The 16,629-nt window shown below is 38.8% G+C and overlaps 1 pseudogene; it reads right to left on the reverse strand.

The window, feature by feature from the left end:
- LOC110211142 (PACRG-like protein) overlaps positions 1-16,367 on the reverse strand; it is a 58,418-nt pseudogene extending 42,051 nt beyond the window's left edge.
- Between the last annotated feature and the right edge of the window lie 262 nt (positions 16,368-16,629).

A 16,629-nucleotide genomic window follows, 5' to 3' on the forward strand; every position in this document is an offset into this window, starting at 1 on the left:
AAGAAAACCCTAAATGAGGTCACAAAAAGTCAGCCATAACTGAACGATAACAACAACAATATATGGGTGTGTTAAGATGGGAACCAGTCAAGCAGGATGATGGCACACAGCCATTTGTAAGAACAAGATGACGTTGCACTCATTGCTAGCAATCTCATGCAGTAACAATGGATGCCTATCAAATATCCTTATTCAAACAGCTAGCTTTTCTTTTAGGGGCTCCAGTTCATTTATTTATTATAATAGATGACTTTAATCATGTTTTAAGAGAGCTAGGGAGGAACCAAGTAGAGAGAGATCAATGAAAAACAATAAAAAATGATGAAAGGTTTGTAATATTTGATGAAAGGCTGGAAGAACTGAAGTTAATTCTGTTAATCCAAAGGAAAATGAGTGGAGTGACTTAATTCACTGTATTAAAGTATAGTGTATAAAAAGGACAAAGATCACATTTCCTTTGTCTCTGCAGAGGGCAGAACTAGTAGTCACTGTCTAATAGACAATAGACTAGTACAATAATCAGCCAGGTCTCCTGGTCCCTTCCCTTCTATGTAACCTAAGGAACTAAGCCTATTTAATCCCCGTTTGTAGGTTTAACCCCTCCTCACTCCCTGATCCTTCTTGGTTCTGGGTGGGTTGAGGGTAGGTATAAGGAGTCTCATTGGTCAATCTTACACCTGGCCCTGCTCTAATCTTAGTATTGGCATTCCCCCAGTATGTAGCTTCCTTCTGCTGTTTGTCTCCTTGTCTGATCAGCAAGAACAGAAAGCAACAAACATCTATTAATTGCCTACTAGTGCTAGTCATTATGCTAAATGCTTTACAAATATTATCTCATTTGATCCTCACAAAAATCCTGGGAGGTAGGTGCTGTTATTATCCTCATTTTACATTTGAGGAAACTGAGGCAGATAGTGGTTAAGTGGCTTGTCCGGGGTTACATAGCTAGTAAGTGGCCGAGGCTGGATTTGAAATCAAGTCTACCTGACTCCAGATTCAGAGCTCTCTCAGTTGTGTGACCTAGCTGGCTGGCTATCTCCTCAGGAGTTGGATTTCCTGATATAGAACCCCATTCTCCTCATAACTGGGTCACTTATTGCTGATGCTGGACATTGTTATCTGTCTTACCCTTACTCAGACAATTCTGAATCTTTAGTTTAGACCTTGTTTGTACCTGTGTCCTGCCTGACTTTTTGTCTATAGACTGGTTTTCTAACTAGGTTATTCATGTAGTCCCATTCCCATCCAGAAACTAACTGACCTTTGTCCTTTGTCCAGCCCTGAGGGTTTATATACACTTTGGGTCCTTTTGTTGTTGTTTGATTGTTTTCAGTCATGTCCTACTCTTTGTGACCCCATTGGGGAATTTCTGGGTGAAGATGCTGGGATAGTTTGCCATTTCCTTCTCTAGCTCATTTTACAGATGAAGAAACTGAGGCAAAATGGGTTAAGTGACTTGCCCAGACAACTAGGAGGTGTCTGAAGCTGGATTTGAACTCATGAAGACCAGTCTTCCTGATTCCAAGTCCAGTGCTCTATCTACTACACCACCTTGCTAGCCTTTCCTAATCTGGCTTGTTCCATTATTGCCCAAACCCTAAGTTAAAACCATTTAATAACCACTACCACCAAACATAGGACAACAATAACTAAAGCTAACATTTATATTCCACTTAAGATTTACAACAGGTATTACCTGCCAAGTGATGTTCCCAGTTACCCTTGAGAGGCACATACTACTGCTATCCCCATTTAGATGAGGAAACAAAGGCTGCATGGGCTTGCAAAGCTTTTGAGAACGTTTGGGGTAGGATTCAGACCCAGGTTTTCCTGACTCCAAGTTCAGCTGTCTATACATTAGATCCAGTTGTTTCTGATACAGTGAATAATGGTTGGTGAGGTGAGGTCATTTAACTGAATCTCCCAGCAAATTCAGGAATCCCCTAATATACTGGGCAAGTCTCCTTAGGAGAGTCTTCATTATAAAGGAAGGGGAGATGTAAACAAATGAAGTTGAAATGAATTGATTCTACTTCTGATAAAAAGGTTCAATGGGGAGGAGATTGAAGTTTCTGTCTTAAATTAGGTCTTTGGAGTAACTGCAGTTTTCAATGATTCAGTCTGCTGTGTTGTTCCGTTTAGTAATTGTGACAGAATTTTTTTCTTTTTTCAAAATATTATGGCTACATTTTGTTTTGACATGACAGACATTTGCCAACAGAGCTGAAACAGTATCTCTTCCTCCCTTATCAAGTTCATTCCCTGAACAACATTTCAGCAGTCATTAATAGAGTGAGTTAATGAATGAAAAAGAATTTGTTATGATTTTACTCCATCTCCAAAACTGTGTTCTGCTGGAGTACACATTTAAAAGTGGAAACAGTCCCTGCTCTCGAGCATTCTAATACTATTTTATTTTTTTCCAATTATATATCAAGACAATTTTTGGCACTCATTTTTTTGAGTTCCAAATTTTTTTTCCTCCCTCCCCTCCTCTTTTCATAAAATGGTAGGCAATCAGGATCAGCTAGGTGGCACAGTGGATAGAATACCGGCCCTGGAGTCAGGAGGACCTGAGTTCAAATCCAGCCTCAGACACATAACACTTGCCTCACAAAAAAAAGAGAAAAGAAAAGAAAATGTACCTCTAAAATGATAGGCAATTTGATATAGGTTATACACGTGCTATCCTGTAAAACATTTCCATATTAGTCACAGTTGTGAAAGACAAAACAGATCAAAAGGGGAAAAAATCACAAAAAAGAATAAAGTAAGTGAAAAAAAGTGGGTTTCAATCTGCATTCTGAGTCCATCAATTTTTTTGTCTGGATGTAGATAACATTTTCCTTCCTTTCCTTTGCATTTGTCTTGGATCATTGTGTTGCTGAGAAGATCTGAGTCATTCATAGTTGATCATCACAAGATTTGGTTATACTATATACAATGTTTTCTTGTTTCTGTTCATTTCACTTTGTGTCAGTCTGTACAAGTCTTTCCAGGTTTTTGGGGAATGACTTGTATTTTTATAAATTTGATTCGGTGAGAAATGATTCTTTTATCAGAGACACTGGCTGTAAAGATTGTTTCCCAGCTTTCTTCTTTCCTTCTAATCTTGGTTGCATTGGTTTTGTTTGTGTAAAAGCCTTTTAATTTAATGGAATCAAAATGATCTATTTTACATTTTGTAATGCTCTCTATCTCATTTGGAGTGAGAACTTGGAAAGACCTTAGCTTAAAAAGGTCGAGGTCTCCCACTGTATTGTGGGCCATCTCCAGTTGTCTTGACCTATATCTAGCCACTGGACCAAGATGGCAGCAGAGGAGAAAGTAAGACTGGTGACTTTGCACAACCTCCCTCACTTAAATCCAATTTATTTGTAGGTCATGACATCATTTCTTCCCCCCCCATGTCATGGTCCTCTTCGAGAACGAAGGACAAATCACAATGGTACCTTTTAGTAAGATGTAGTTTCCTTCCTTATCTCTTTTAATTAGGTCTGTTTTTGCTTTTGCTTTGTCTGAGATCAGGATTGTTACCTCTGCTTTTTTTTTTCCACTACAGCTGAAGCATAATAGATTCTGTTCCAGCCCTTTACCTTTACTCTGTGTGTATCTCTTTGCTTCAAGTGTGTTTCTTGTAAACAGTGTATTGTAGGATTCTGGATTTTGATCCACATTTTTGATCCAAAGAAGCACATTCTAATAGAGAGAGATGTGACCTACAGGAGATTTCAGCCGCAAGTTAAGTGGAAAAGCCTTTGGTCCTGAAGATGCACCAGCAAAGGAGATGCTAAAGCATCTTCTTTAACATCGTTTCTGAGACTGAACCTTTTCTCAGGGCCAAGGACACTGATGGCAAGAACTTTTTTTCTGGGTCTTCAGTAGCTCTGGCTGTGGCAACTTTAGAGGAAGTTGTCAAATCACATTGCAACAAAGGTTATTTCCCTGGAATATGGCTTCAGGAGTGAGGCTGGAAGCAGAGCCAGTGATCTGGGAACCACTGCTATTCCAGGGAGTTTGGGATTATTTGTCCATTGATGGTAATTGGTCTGAAGTTGGTGCTGAGGGTGTCCGGGATGGGAGACCGCTTTCTACAAAGAAAGAAATCTAGCCAGTAAACCCCAAGATATCTAGGTAGGTTTCAACCTTCAAAATTTAACTTCGTTTGGAGAGATCACTCTTTGTTGATGGCTGTAAGGGCTCAAGCTGGAAGTATGGTCTGTGTTCTGGAGGTTACTGTTATTTCCAGGGTTTTGGGGCTTGGGGTTCTGGGCTTTCTTCACTAGGGTCTGAGGGGAGGGGTTGGTCAAGATGGTTTAGTCTGCTTGCCCCATACCACCCCTTGTCTCTCCCTCGGAATGGGTCATAATGGCACTATTCTTGGAGGTATTTTCATTATATCCACATTTATATTTTTCAACAATTCAGTGCTTCAGTGACCTCTGATTTCAGCAGTGTAGATCACAGCTCCTCTATGAAGGACTTCAAAAGATGTCATGACCAAAACATTACTCTATAACCATCCTGGTGACGATGATCTCTCAGCTAACATAGGATGTCTTTTAGATGACAAATGTACATACTATTTAACAACGCCCCATATTCTAAGGTGGGACACAACAAAACTTATGCAAGGACTTGAGTGGAAGTCACGTTTACTACTGATACTATTTTTTAATATAAATTTTGCCATTTTAAACTTACGTACAAAATGAGAAAAAAATCCCAAAGGTTGCTTTGTACGCAGCAGACCATAGGAGAGGATTCAATATAAAACAATAAATTTCCACTTCAAAAAACCCTACATAATAAATACTACATATTATTTTCAAAACTGCCCAGTTTTTCCTTTGCTTCCTTGTTGGTTTTCTTTTGTTCTCTGCTGTGCACTACTACTGATATTTTTGGAAAAATGGAGTTTCCAGAAAACCTTGTCCATATCATTTAATAAAATGTCTTGTCCTTTTTGGTCCAGTACCATGTATTTATCTGTGCAATATATCTGCTTACATGTCCCATCATCACCACAAATTCAATATACCTAAAACCCAACTCATCATCTTTTCCCTCAGGTCAGTTTCATCTGCAGAAAGTCCATTTTTGGCAATGGTATCACCTTTCTCTCTGCCACCCTGATATAAAACTTTGGAGTCAACCTTCAGTCCTCTCTCTATATCTAGTTTTCAAGTACAGTCAGTTCTGCTATAATGTTTGTTTTGAAAGTCTGAATTTATTCCAACACAATTGATATATTAGGGAACAATTTGAGCATGCTTTTGTCTGTAAGAAATAGCTAAAACAAAGAAAACTGCACCACTTTACAATCACTCACAAGCTGTAACCTTTCTGATACCCATTTCCACAAGCAAATTTCAGGTCTTTGTTGATGTAAAATGCCATATGTATTGCATATCTTCTGGTGTAGTAGGAGCTATGGGCAGAAGAATGCTGATTTGTAGCCAGACACTCCCCATCTCTTCCCCAACTTCCCCCACAACCCCTCCTTTCCACCTGCTACCATAGCCATGACCTGTAGCCTTTGACTTTATCAGCCCAGATCACATGGCATTTGGGATAACAGGCTGAGCAGCAACATCCTGAGGCCTTGGACTTCCGTACTATTTGTTTTAGTATTTATGTATTTCTTACCCATTAACATGTATAAAACTGAGCTACTATTTTTATTAGGTTCCTATCTTTTTTATTCATCAGTGATGAAATTTTTGGGTGTTATGTCCATAACCACATTTTTCCCATAAGCCCTGTAGTTTTTATTGCATTATTTTTGTGTAACCAGTAATAGTAGAATTTATGTATATGTATATATATATATATATATATATATATGTATGTATGTGTGTATGTATGTATGTATGTATGTATGTATGTATGTATATATAAAACCAGTTATAGCAGAATTGACCATATTACAGATTTTCCCTTTCTACTGGTGCTTACATCTGTCCTGTCCTTTCCATTCCCACTGCTGCCATCTTTGTTTGGCTCAGATCCATTTTGCTGTTAGATATAAAATCCTGTTACCAATACCTTTGTCTGTATCCAAACCAGATTTCCTTTTGAACAGAGGTAGGGCCTTGTGCAACTGAAACATACACAGACTGTATAAACCAAAGTCAAAGTAATTAGGTAGGGCTTAGGGAAGGACAGAATTAAGTTAATGATGTCTTTTTACTGTTCAGGATTGTTTTATTAATGTTATTGTCGAGCTTGATATGTAATTCAGTAATTGTCTAACATTGATCGTCCCTTAATGCTGGCTTTTTTCAACTGCTTCCTTTCCTGTCTCTCAGTGGCCCTGAATTCAGTCAGATTAATTATTAATACTTCCTCTTCATCTGGAGCATTGTTGTTTGGCAAACCTTTTATTCATGTCTTGTTGATTCTCCATTGCACTCTCTGAGATGCTATTCTAAATTCTTTCAGCTCTCAAGTCCCCACCCTGATGGCCACCCTACTCATGAAGTCTTCTTTTGCTTTACCAAGAAGATTTCATCTTTTTGGGTTGTTGGTGTATTACCTGTCTTATCTAACTTATCTAACGGAAGCGTATCATAGTGTGGAGAGATTACTGGAAGTGGAGTCAAGGAGACCTCAGTTCAAATGCCCCCTCAAACACTTAATAGCTATGTGACCCTGGGAAAATCCCTTGACCTTTCTGAGTTTCAGTTCCTTCATCTGTAAAATGAGGAATTTGGGCTCAATGTCTGTAAAATCCCTTTCAGCTCTAAATCTACGATCCAATGATTATCATGTAATAGGAGGCAAAGTATTGTTATGGGAAAGAATGCTGGGTTTAGGGATTTGTAGTTATAGGGTTGGTTTGAATTCTGGCTTTGTCACTTTCACATTGGTGTAAGTCATTTAAATTCTATGGGCCTCGGTTTCCTCATCTTTGAAGTGAGGAGACTAAATTAGATGACTTCAAAGATCTTTTCCATTTCTAGGCTGAAGATGCTAGCAGTCTCAGAGGAAGAAGAATTATTCTATCTTTCCAAAGACTCCAGGCTGTCTAATGCTTTGCCTGTGCTTTCATTTCTTTCACACATCTTGCATGGCTTTGATCACTTTTCTCTCCAGACTCTTCATTTTTTCTCCCTTTCTCCAGATTCCTGCTTGGATGTTTTCAAATAATCGCAAATCATCCTTGTCTTAGAAAACCGTTTGTTCTTTACTCCATTGTTCCCTCTAGCTCTTATCTTTTCCTGCCAAATTATTCCAATTTTTTCATTGCTAAATGTCTTTAATAAGTTTGATGCCTTCTTTTTTTACAATCTATCAAGCAAGCACAATAAATGTCTACTAAGCACCTACTATGTGCCAGGTATTGTGCTAGTTACATGGAATACAAAGACAAGAATGAAACAGTCCCTGCCCTCAAGGAAGTTTTTTAGTCCATTAGAAGAAACGACATGTATATACATAAGTATACACAAAATCAATGCAATACTTACTAGCTGTGTGACCCTGGGCAAGTCACTTAACCCTGTTTGTCTCAGTTTCCTCATCTATAAAATGAGATGGAGAAAGAAATGGCAAACCACTCCAGTATCTCTGGTAGGAAAACCTCAATTGGGGTCGTGAAGAATCAGACACGACTGAAAACGAACAACCAACAGATAGAGCTCCTAAGAGGTGAGAGAGAGGGGGAGAGCGAGAGAGCGAGAGAGCGAGAGAGAGAGAGAGAGAGAGAGAGAGAGAGAGAGAGAGAGAGAGAGAGAGAGAGAGTAGTGGGAAGTGGGGAGTACATTCCAGGCGTAGATTGCAACTTCTCCAAAGGCTTAGAGATGGAACATGGAATATTGTGTTTTCGGAACAGCAAGAAGCAAGTTTGATTGGACTATAAAATGCACAAAAGAAAAATTGTGAAGGTCCTTAAATGCCAAAAAGAGGATTTGATCTGAAAGAGAATAGGGAGCCATTGGAGTTTACTGAGTAGAAAAGTGAGATGGTCAGACCTATGCTTTAAGAAAATCATTTGGCAGCTGTGTGTAGAAGGGAGCTACTTGATATTGGGTGACCAATTAGGAGGCTGTTATAGTAGTCTAGGCAAGAGATAATGAGGGTCTGATCCAGGGTGGTGGCTACATGAATGGAAGTGAAATGACTATGACAGATGTTGTGGAGACAGAATCAATAAAACTCACACCATCTATCTATTCCCCTCTCAACTCACTACAGCCTAGATTTCTTCCCCATCACTCAACTTCCCCAGTACACTCTTGAAGGGCAAACATGGTCTCTAAATCATTCAATAAGAGCACCTCTAGTGTGTATGACACTGTGTTGGAGGCATGAAACATAAAAAAGACCCAGTTCTCAAAAAATATAAGACCACTGAAGTTGTTCAGTCTTTTTTTTCAGTCATGTCTAACTCTTTGTGACACAATTTGGGGCTTTCTTGGCAAAGATACTGGAGTGGTTTGGCATTTCCTTCTCTAGCTCGTTTTATAGATGAGGAAACTGAAGCAGTTAAGTGACTTACCCAGGGTCACACAGCTAGTAAGTGTCTGAGGCTAGATTTGAACTCAAGGAAGAGGAGTCTTCCTGATGCTAGTCCTAGGACTCTATCTACTGCACCACCCAAACCGATCATTATTCTGCAAAGCAGAAATGGTAACAATTCAACTGAGTCAAACAAGCCTTTATTAAGTGCCAATTATTCTCAAGGCTTTGGGGATACAAAGACAAAAAGAAAAATGGTTCTTGATCTTAGGGAGATTATATTCCTCTGTGGAGGCATGGGGGAAAGGACACAATTTAAACAGATAAGTTTATGTATGATAATTTGAGCAAAAAAAAAAGATGGTACTGACAACAGGTGCCATAAAAGATGTATGGATAAAGTGCTACAAATTCAAAGAAGGGAGAAATTATTTCTGTCTGGGAAGGATCAGGAAAAGCTGCAGGAAGAAGATAACAATACTTAAGCTTGGTTTTGAGGAAGACAGTAGGATTTCAATAGGCATGAACAAAGGAGAAAGGCATTAAATGTGGAAGGAACCTTGTCATCAAGGGCACAGAGTCAGGAACGCATGGGAGGAATATGGAGAACAGTAAAACACTTTAGCTGATGACTTGGATATATTATAATAATGAAAATAATGGCTAACATTTATATAGCTCTTACTAGGTTCCAGGTACTATAATAAGCACTTTATAATTATTACCTCATTTTATCCTTACAACTATCTTGGGAGATAGGTGGTGATACTATTGTCCCCATTTTACACTTGAGGAAACTGAGGTTAAATGACTTGCCCAAGATCACACAGCTACTAAGAATCTGTGGGTAGATTTGAGCCTAGGTCTTCCTGACTCCAGGTCTAGCACTCTATCCACTATACCACCTAGCCTTAGACAGAATTCTGACCATGCCATTACCCTATTCGATAAACTCCCACCAGTCCTTATCACCTCTAGTATCAAATGTAAACTCCTCTGTTTAGCTTTTAAATCTCTGAGTAACCTGGATCTCTTGGGCAGACTTTTTGTATATTACTCCTCTTCCCACTCTGCAATCCAGTGATACGGGCCTTTTCTCTGTTACTGACATAGGGCACTCCATTTCCATGTCTTTGCATGTGATGTCCCTCAAACCTGTACTGACCTCCCTCCAGACCTCTGCCTTATAGACTCCTCTTCCTTCAAGACCAGGCTTAAGAATGACTTTCAATCTGCATGAAGCCTTTCCTGATCCCTTCAATTACTTATGCCCCTCCTTTCCAACTACCTTGTTCTTTAACTATTTAGCAATTATTATCTGCATATTATATAAGGTAAGGTCTGTTTAAATTTAAAAAAAATTATATCCACTGATAAAGGAAGTAAAATTGCATCTTTCTTAAGTAACAGTTTGGTGCCTGATAGGAGCAGGAAAAGAACTTTGGCTTAACATAAACTGTTAAAATCTTTGTAAATAAACTTAACTTTCAAATAGCCTGTTAACATTTTGGTTGGAAACATGCAGAAAATGAATTGTGGCATAAATATAAAGGCTTAAATTACCTTTTAAATAATAATAATATTAGTAGTAGTAGTAGTAGTATTGGCATTAATATTTCTTTTTCCTTATTTCTAAGTAAATTATTATGTTTAGGATCTAAACGTGTCAATATTGCAAGTGGCTGGTTTTGTGTAAATGGAAGCACATAGGTGGTGTTTTCAGAACCAAAGTGTGAAGTAGGGAAAGTATATGCCCTTCAAAATAGGTTTACTCTTATTGCCCTGTAGGAGTTTGGATAGTATTTCTTTTATATGTGAATGGTGTCATGGTTTAACGGGCAGAGGAAAAAGATTTATTTATTAAAGTTAATAAAATACAAATACAGTTTTCAGAGACATAGACTGTTAGAGCAGACTTCTATAAAGATTTTGGAATGGCTGGAGTTGCGGGGCATTGTGGCCCTTCTGCTCATCGCCATGTAACCGTTTTAAGGTTTAAGATGCTAAAACTCACCAAAAAAAATCAGGCATTTATATGATTGGAGACTAAGAGATGGCTAAATGTGGCTATTGATTTCATAGGGAAGATTTATGAGTTTTTATCTGATACGTGAAAGTAAGCCATTGAGTACCAGCAGGCTCTGATTTAATCCACTGAAAGCAGCAAGTGATGATTGAAGAATCTTGCAAGTGAAGATTGAAGACACAAGAAACAGCAGAGTGTCCACGAGCGGATCTGTAAAAGCTATGGGAAGACCCAGCAGCCAGAGCAGTCGTCTGAAACAAGGCTCTGGCTGGAGAGGCTCCGTCTCACTGGACAAAAGCTTCAGTGTTAGATTTAGTATCTGCTATATTGCCCTTTAGTATCAAACAGAGTTTGAGAAAGGTCAAGTCTCTAAGAAGTGCATATGACTCTGTTGTCACCTATAATATGAGAAAGAAAATCAGAGGGAAAAGACAAGATTTGCATCTGCTTTGCTGAGACCTCCCTTTGCTACAAAATGACTGATCCATGCAGTATCCCAGTGAGCTAGTCTTGTGTGCGGTGCCCAGAAAGCAAACATGAGTTGTTTTTCTGTGAGTTCTGTTTACTACAAATGATTGGATCATGCAGTATCCTGGTGAATGGATAACTTCTTGCCTTATCTATATTGTCCAAAGAGAGCCAGCTTGAAGAACTTTTAGACCTCTGGCTTAAATTAAACTGCTAGTTAAATGAATAGCATAACACTTTCTCAGTGCCCTTTGAAAGACAATTATAAATTGAGAAAATTTGCAAATGCTTTGTTGATTTACCGATAGAAGAGAAGATTTGCCTAGCTGGAGAGCTGATAAAGATCTAAAGGGGAGCAGTTAGCAAGGAGGCATATTGCAGATTTTCCTGAATGGACCAATGGCATTAAATCTTATAGTCTAGAATTCTAAGTTGCCCTGAGCACATGGGCTTTCCAGACTAATTTGTTTTTGTGCCAGGTTTCTGTAAGCATGCCCCTTACAGATCCTTTTCCTTACAGATCCTGAGTGCGCTGGTGGGAAAGGGTGGTGTGGATTGTAATGTGTTTATTATTCCTGAATTTGCTTTAAATTATGCTTGTAATAATAATATTAGTAGTAGTAGTAGTATTGGCATTAATATTTCTTTTTTCTTATTCCTAAGTAAATTATTATGTTTAAGATCTAAATGTATTAATATTGCAAGTGGCTGGTTTTGTGTAAATGGAAGCACACAGGTGGTGTTTTCAGAACTAAAGTGTGAAGTAGGGAAAGTATATGCCCTTCAAAATAGGTTTACCCTTATTGCCCTGTAGCAGTTTGAGTGTGGCTGTGTTCCTTGGATACCATCTCTTGAAAAGAGTTAATGAAGGTCTGAATTAGGAAGGTAACAATGGGAATGGGAGACAGCTAGGTGGTATAGTGGATAGAGTGGTAGATCTGTAGTCAGGAAGACTTGAATCCAAATGTGGCTTCAAAAACTTACTAGCTGTGTGACTCTAGACAAGTCACTTAACCCTGTTTGCCTCAGTTTCCTCCTTGGTAAAATGAGCTGGATCTTTAGCATATTTGTTAAAGAAAGAAAATCCCAAATGGGGTCGTAAAGAGTCGAATATGACTGAAACAACTGAACAACAGCAACAACCATGGGAATAGAAAATATTGGACAGACATAAGTGGTATTATAGAAGCAGAACAGATAACAGAGCCAAATTATTTGTTTTGTAAAGGTGAATATGCTACAGCATATCACCATTGAAGAACTGTCAGCCAGTCAACAAGGATTTATTAAGAGTTTCATACATTCCAAGTGTACAAGGGCTACAAAGAAAGGCAAAACACAGTCCCTGCCCTCAGTGAGTTCATATTCTAATTGGAGAGACAAGATGTAAATAACCATATGCATAACAGATCTATGCAGCATAAATGGAAGAGGGAAAGCACTAGCAGTAGGGAGGACTGGGCAAGGCCTCTTGTAGAACATGGAACATGGAACTGGAGCTGAGTCTTGAAGGGAGTCTGGGAAGCCAGGAGGAAGAGAGAGAACATTCCAGGTGTGGGAGATAGTCCATATGATGGCACAGCGTTGGAAATGAACTATTCTGTTCAAAGACTAGCAAGTAGGTCAATTTAGATAATTGTAGAGGATGCAGAGGCAAGAAAAGTATGTTGTTGTTTGGTCATTTCCAACTGTTCATGACCCCATTTGGGGTTTTCTTGGTAAAGATCCTGGAGGGGTTTGCCGTTTCCTTCTCCAGCTCATTTTACAGATGAGGAAACTGAGGCAAACAGAGTTAAGTGACTTGCCCAGGGTCACCCAGCTAGTAAGTGTCTGAGGCTGGAGGTGAACTTACGAAGATGAGTCTTCCTGATTTCAAGTCCAGTCCTCTATCCACTACACCACCTAGCTGCCTCTCTGTACTTGAAGCCCTTTCAAATGGAAGAAAAATTGTATTTGTTCTGTTTGACCCTAGAAGGCCAAACTAGAAGCAATGAGTGTGAGCAGCAAAGAGACAGACTTAAGCTTGATATATGGAAATAATAATTCCTAACCATTAGAACTGTCCAAAAGAAAAATTGGCTTCTTTAGCATGTAGTGATTTTCTTCTCACTAGAAGTCTTTGAGTAAAAGCCACAAGATCACTTGTTAGACAGGTTGGAGAGTGGATTCTTACTTTGGTAGAGATTAGAATAGATGCTTCTATGATCCCTTCCAAATTAGAAATTTTCTGATTCTACGAAAGGCAAATAATTCAGTTCAGGTCAGTTCCACTCAACAAACATTTCTGATCTGAATTGAAAAGGAAAGTTGGATATTAGAAATAAGCAATCAATCTACTTTCTCATAACAAACCATAGTCTTTTGGATACAGCCTGCAGACTTCCCTTCTCTTTTGTGGCCTTAGGCCTGGTCTCCATTGCTCCTCCAGTGACAAGAAGTCTACTCTTTTATTTCACATTCGTTTGTACTGTCCATACCCTAAGATGAGCTAAAGGGCTAGAAAAAAATTTAGGTAATTTGGACAAATAATAAGTTAGAGCAGAGGGGAATAGCTCAAAAGAGTAGGAAAATAGGAAGTGTGAGAAATCAGGGATAAAAATACTTGAGAACTAGTAGTGTAAGAGGAATTTTCCCAAGAATTAGGTCAGCTCCCACAAATCAGCCTCTAGGGAAATTTTCAGGTCACACTGAAAATATCTAAGCCTACTGGAATTTTAGATAAAGGCCAATAAAGGCTCTGGCAATTTAATTCCTTTTATTTGGTAACCCACACATTAATATTTCTTTAATAGATTTTGTTTGGAAGTAAACTAAAATTCTTTGAAGGTGAGAAGGGTTATATAAATGCTAAATAGTAAGTTTAGAAGATTTTTCTTGTATTCCATGCATGTATTTATGCAGTTTTGTGGTTGAAGTAGTGTCTAGTTTTCTCATGGACAACAATTCTCCTTAACTACCAATTCTAGATGAAATGGGTTGTAGTGGAGGGAGTCAGAAAGAATGGAATCAGAACTTGGAATCAGAAAGACATAAGTTCAAATTCTGTCTCTGACACGTGCAAGTGGGCATTTCACTTAATCTCTCAGGACCCCAGGTAGCCCTCTAGAAAAGTTACAGGTAGGGGCAGCTTAGTGGAGCAGTGAATAGAGCACCAGCCCTGAAGTGAGGAGGACCTGAGTTCAAATCTGCCCTCCAATCAAACATTTGATACTTACTAGCTGTGTGACCCTGGGCAAGTCTCTTAAGCCCAATTGCCTAAAAATAAATTAAAAAAAAGGTAATTAAAAAAGTTAGTTATACACACACACACACACACACACACATGCACACACAAACACACATACGCACACACCCCTACACCTACCCCCTCACACTCCTCACCCCCTCATACACAGAAAAATAGCATTAACTATAGCTTATATCTAGATATTACACAAGCCCCTAGGGACTTATATAAATCTGCATTTCTTTGGTATAGGCAGTGATATTGAACTAAGAATTATAGATGATGGCTTACATGTATATAGTACTTTAAGCTCTAGAAACAACTTTACAGACATTATCTCCTTTGGTCCTTATCTCAACCCTATCAAACAGGTTCTATTATTATCCTCCTTTTACAGATATGGAAATTTCCTTTTAAAATAATTTATTTTTACAAGTATCCTTCCTACTATTCCTTCCCCTATTTGAACAAAAAAAAAAAAGAAAGAAAGAAAGAAAAAAAGAAAAGAAAAAGAAAACCCTCATAATAAATATGTATGGTTTGGCAAAACCAATTCCTCCATTGGCTATGGTCAAAAGTATGTCTTATTCTGAATTTTAAGTATATCACCTCACTGTCAGGAGATGGCTGATGTGTTTCCAAATGAGGAAATGTCTGGGCTAACACAGCAGCTTGCTTGTAGGTGTTTAACATGTTTGTTAAATTGAATTTAAGTATCAAATAAGATGATAGGAAAACAAACCAGAGATGCTGTGTATATTTGTAAGAGTGTACACTCCACATTTTGGGGGGAAATGTTTCATAGTTATTGTTTTATGGTGCCCACATAGCAAATGCCTTTTCTAAGACCTGATCTTGTCTAATGCCTTATTGTTAATGGTAAGCCTTATGGTGGGATCCCAGGAGCTATAGCCATAGAAGGATAGCCTTATAGAGGCAAACTCTTGAATCCAAGATTGAAACTGTTTTCTGGAAATCCAACCTGTGAGTGTGTGCAAATTAGGGGAGTACCTCAAAGGGATTACTACACTATGAGGGTTTTGTCTAGGAGATATATGTGTGTGTGTGTGTGTGTGTGTGTGTGTGTGTGTGTGTGTGTGTGTGTGTGCTCTGTATTTATAGGGATTCCCTACCTAGGAATCTCCTTTGTTGTATACCCTAACTTTTCAGGTATCCACTAGAAAAAATTTAAATTTTAAATTTAAATTTCTTTTTTCTTTTTTTTCGTTTTAAACTGTAATTGGACAATTTTCTGGCATATTTCCTTTAGAAACTAGATCAGTTTCTTTGATACTATTTTCATTTGGTTGAATATTATAATAATGTATGTACCTGGATTTTGCATCCTGAGAATACTGGTGCCTAACAATTCGTCTAGAGCATAATATGGGGCCTTATCCATGTTCATTTTTTTTTTAACTTTTAAGCAGACCTGAATGACTTACGTTATCATGACATGAATCCAGAAATTTGATCCAAAATTCTTATGGACCATTGCCTGCTGGCTTAGAAACCATGAATAATTACCCCCCAAGTATTTAATCTGTTTTTAGGGACTTCATGCCTCTGGAGCAATTTTCTTCTTATGTAAGCCTGCTTGTCCTAGTCAGGAGCATCCATTTCGAATATGCTATGGTCCATTGGAGAAATGCTTGGTATCTTGTGTATTGCAAGATATCCTCGTGTTGGATTGCCTATGTGCTCTATGTGTTGTCAAAATTCCCAGAGACATTCCAGGTGACCTATAAATTGTACAAACTTGGAGGAATTTTTGCCCAGGGTGGTTGGGTTTCTTGCCTGAAGGTAAGAGAGTGACTTTCAGCCAAACTCAGGTCATCATCCTTGCTAGGATGGCTTGGTGAAACATTTCCCACATATACCTGAGGCTCACTCTCCCACAAATATACCTTATATCCATGGGAAGAGTGGGCTTAAACTTATACAATAGTAGTCAAGTATAGAAGTAGGGGGCATGTGGAAGTCCTCTTAATAGAGTTCTTAGGTAGTTTCCCTTGGGTTATGTATGGCCCTCAGGCCACCAAAGGATTTCATGTGGCCTGAGAAAAATGTAGAGAATATGAAAGAAAGTAAAGATGTAATAAGTGCTTTGTCCATGCCTCGATTAACCCACCTTTCACTAGTCGCTATTGTGCACGTCGTATAACTTGCTGGGTGGGTTGCCATCGCTCCCTTTCTCCTATTTGTCACATGACCCACGGCAACCAACATCATCAACCCCATCTCTAGTCCGAGAGGAGCTAGAGTTGTATCTTTTTGCTGTGTTTTTGGTCATTACTGGTGTTGAACAGGGACAAAATGAGTGCAGCCAACCCAGCTGATGCAGAGCTGCAGCAACGCTAGGGCTTCTTCTCCTCCCTCCCTGCGCAGGCCCTCCAAGTTACATGAGTGTCTGGTGCCCTATCCAAGGTCAGACACTCAGTTCAGT

The sequence above is a fragment of the Phascolarctos cinereus genome, unplaced genomic scaffold (assembly GCF_003287225.1).
Source record: "Phascolarctos cinereus isolate Bilbo 61053 unplaced genomic scaffold, phaCin_HiC Scaffold_1;HRSCAF=81, whole genome shotgun sequence".
NCBI lineage: Eukaryota > Metazoa > Chordata > Mammalia > Diprotodontia > Phascolarctidae > Phascolarctos > Phascolarctos cinereus.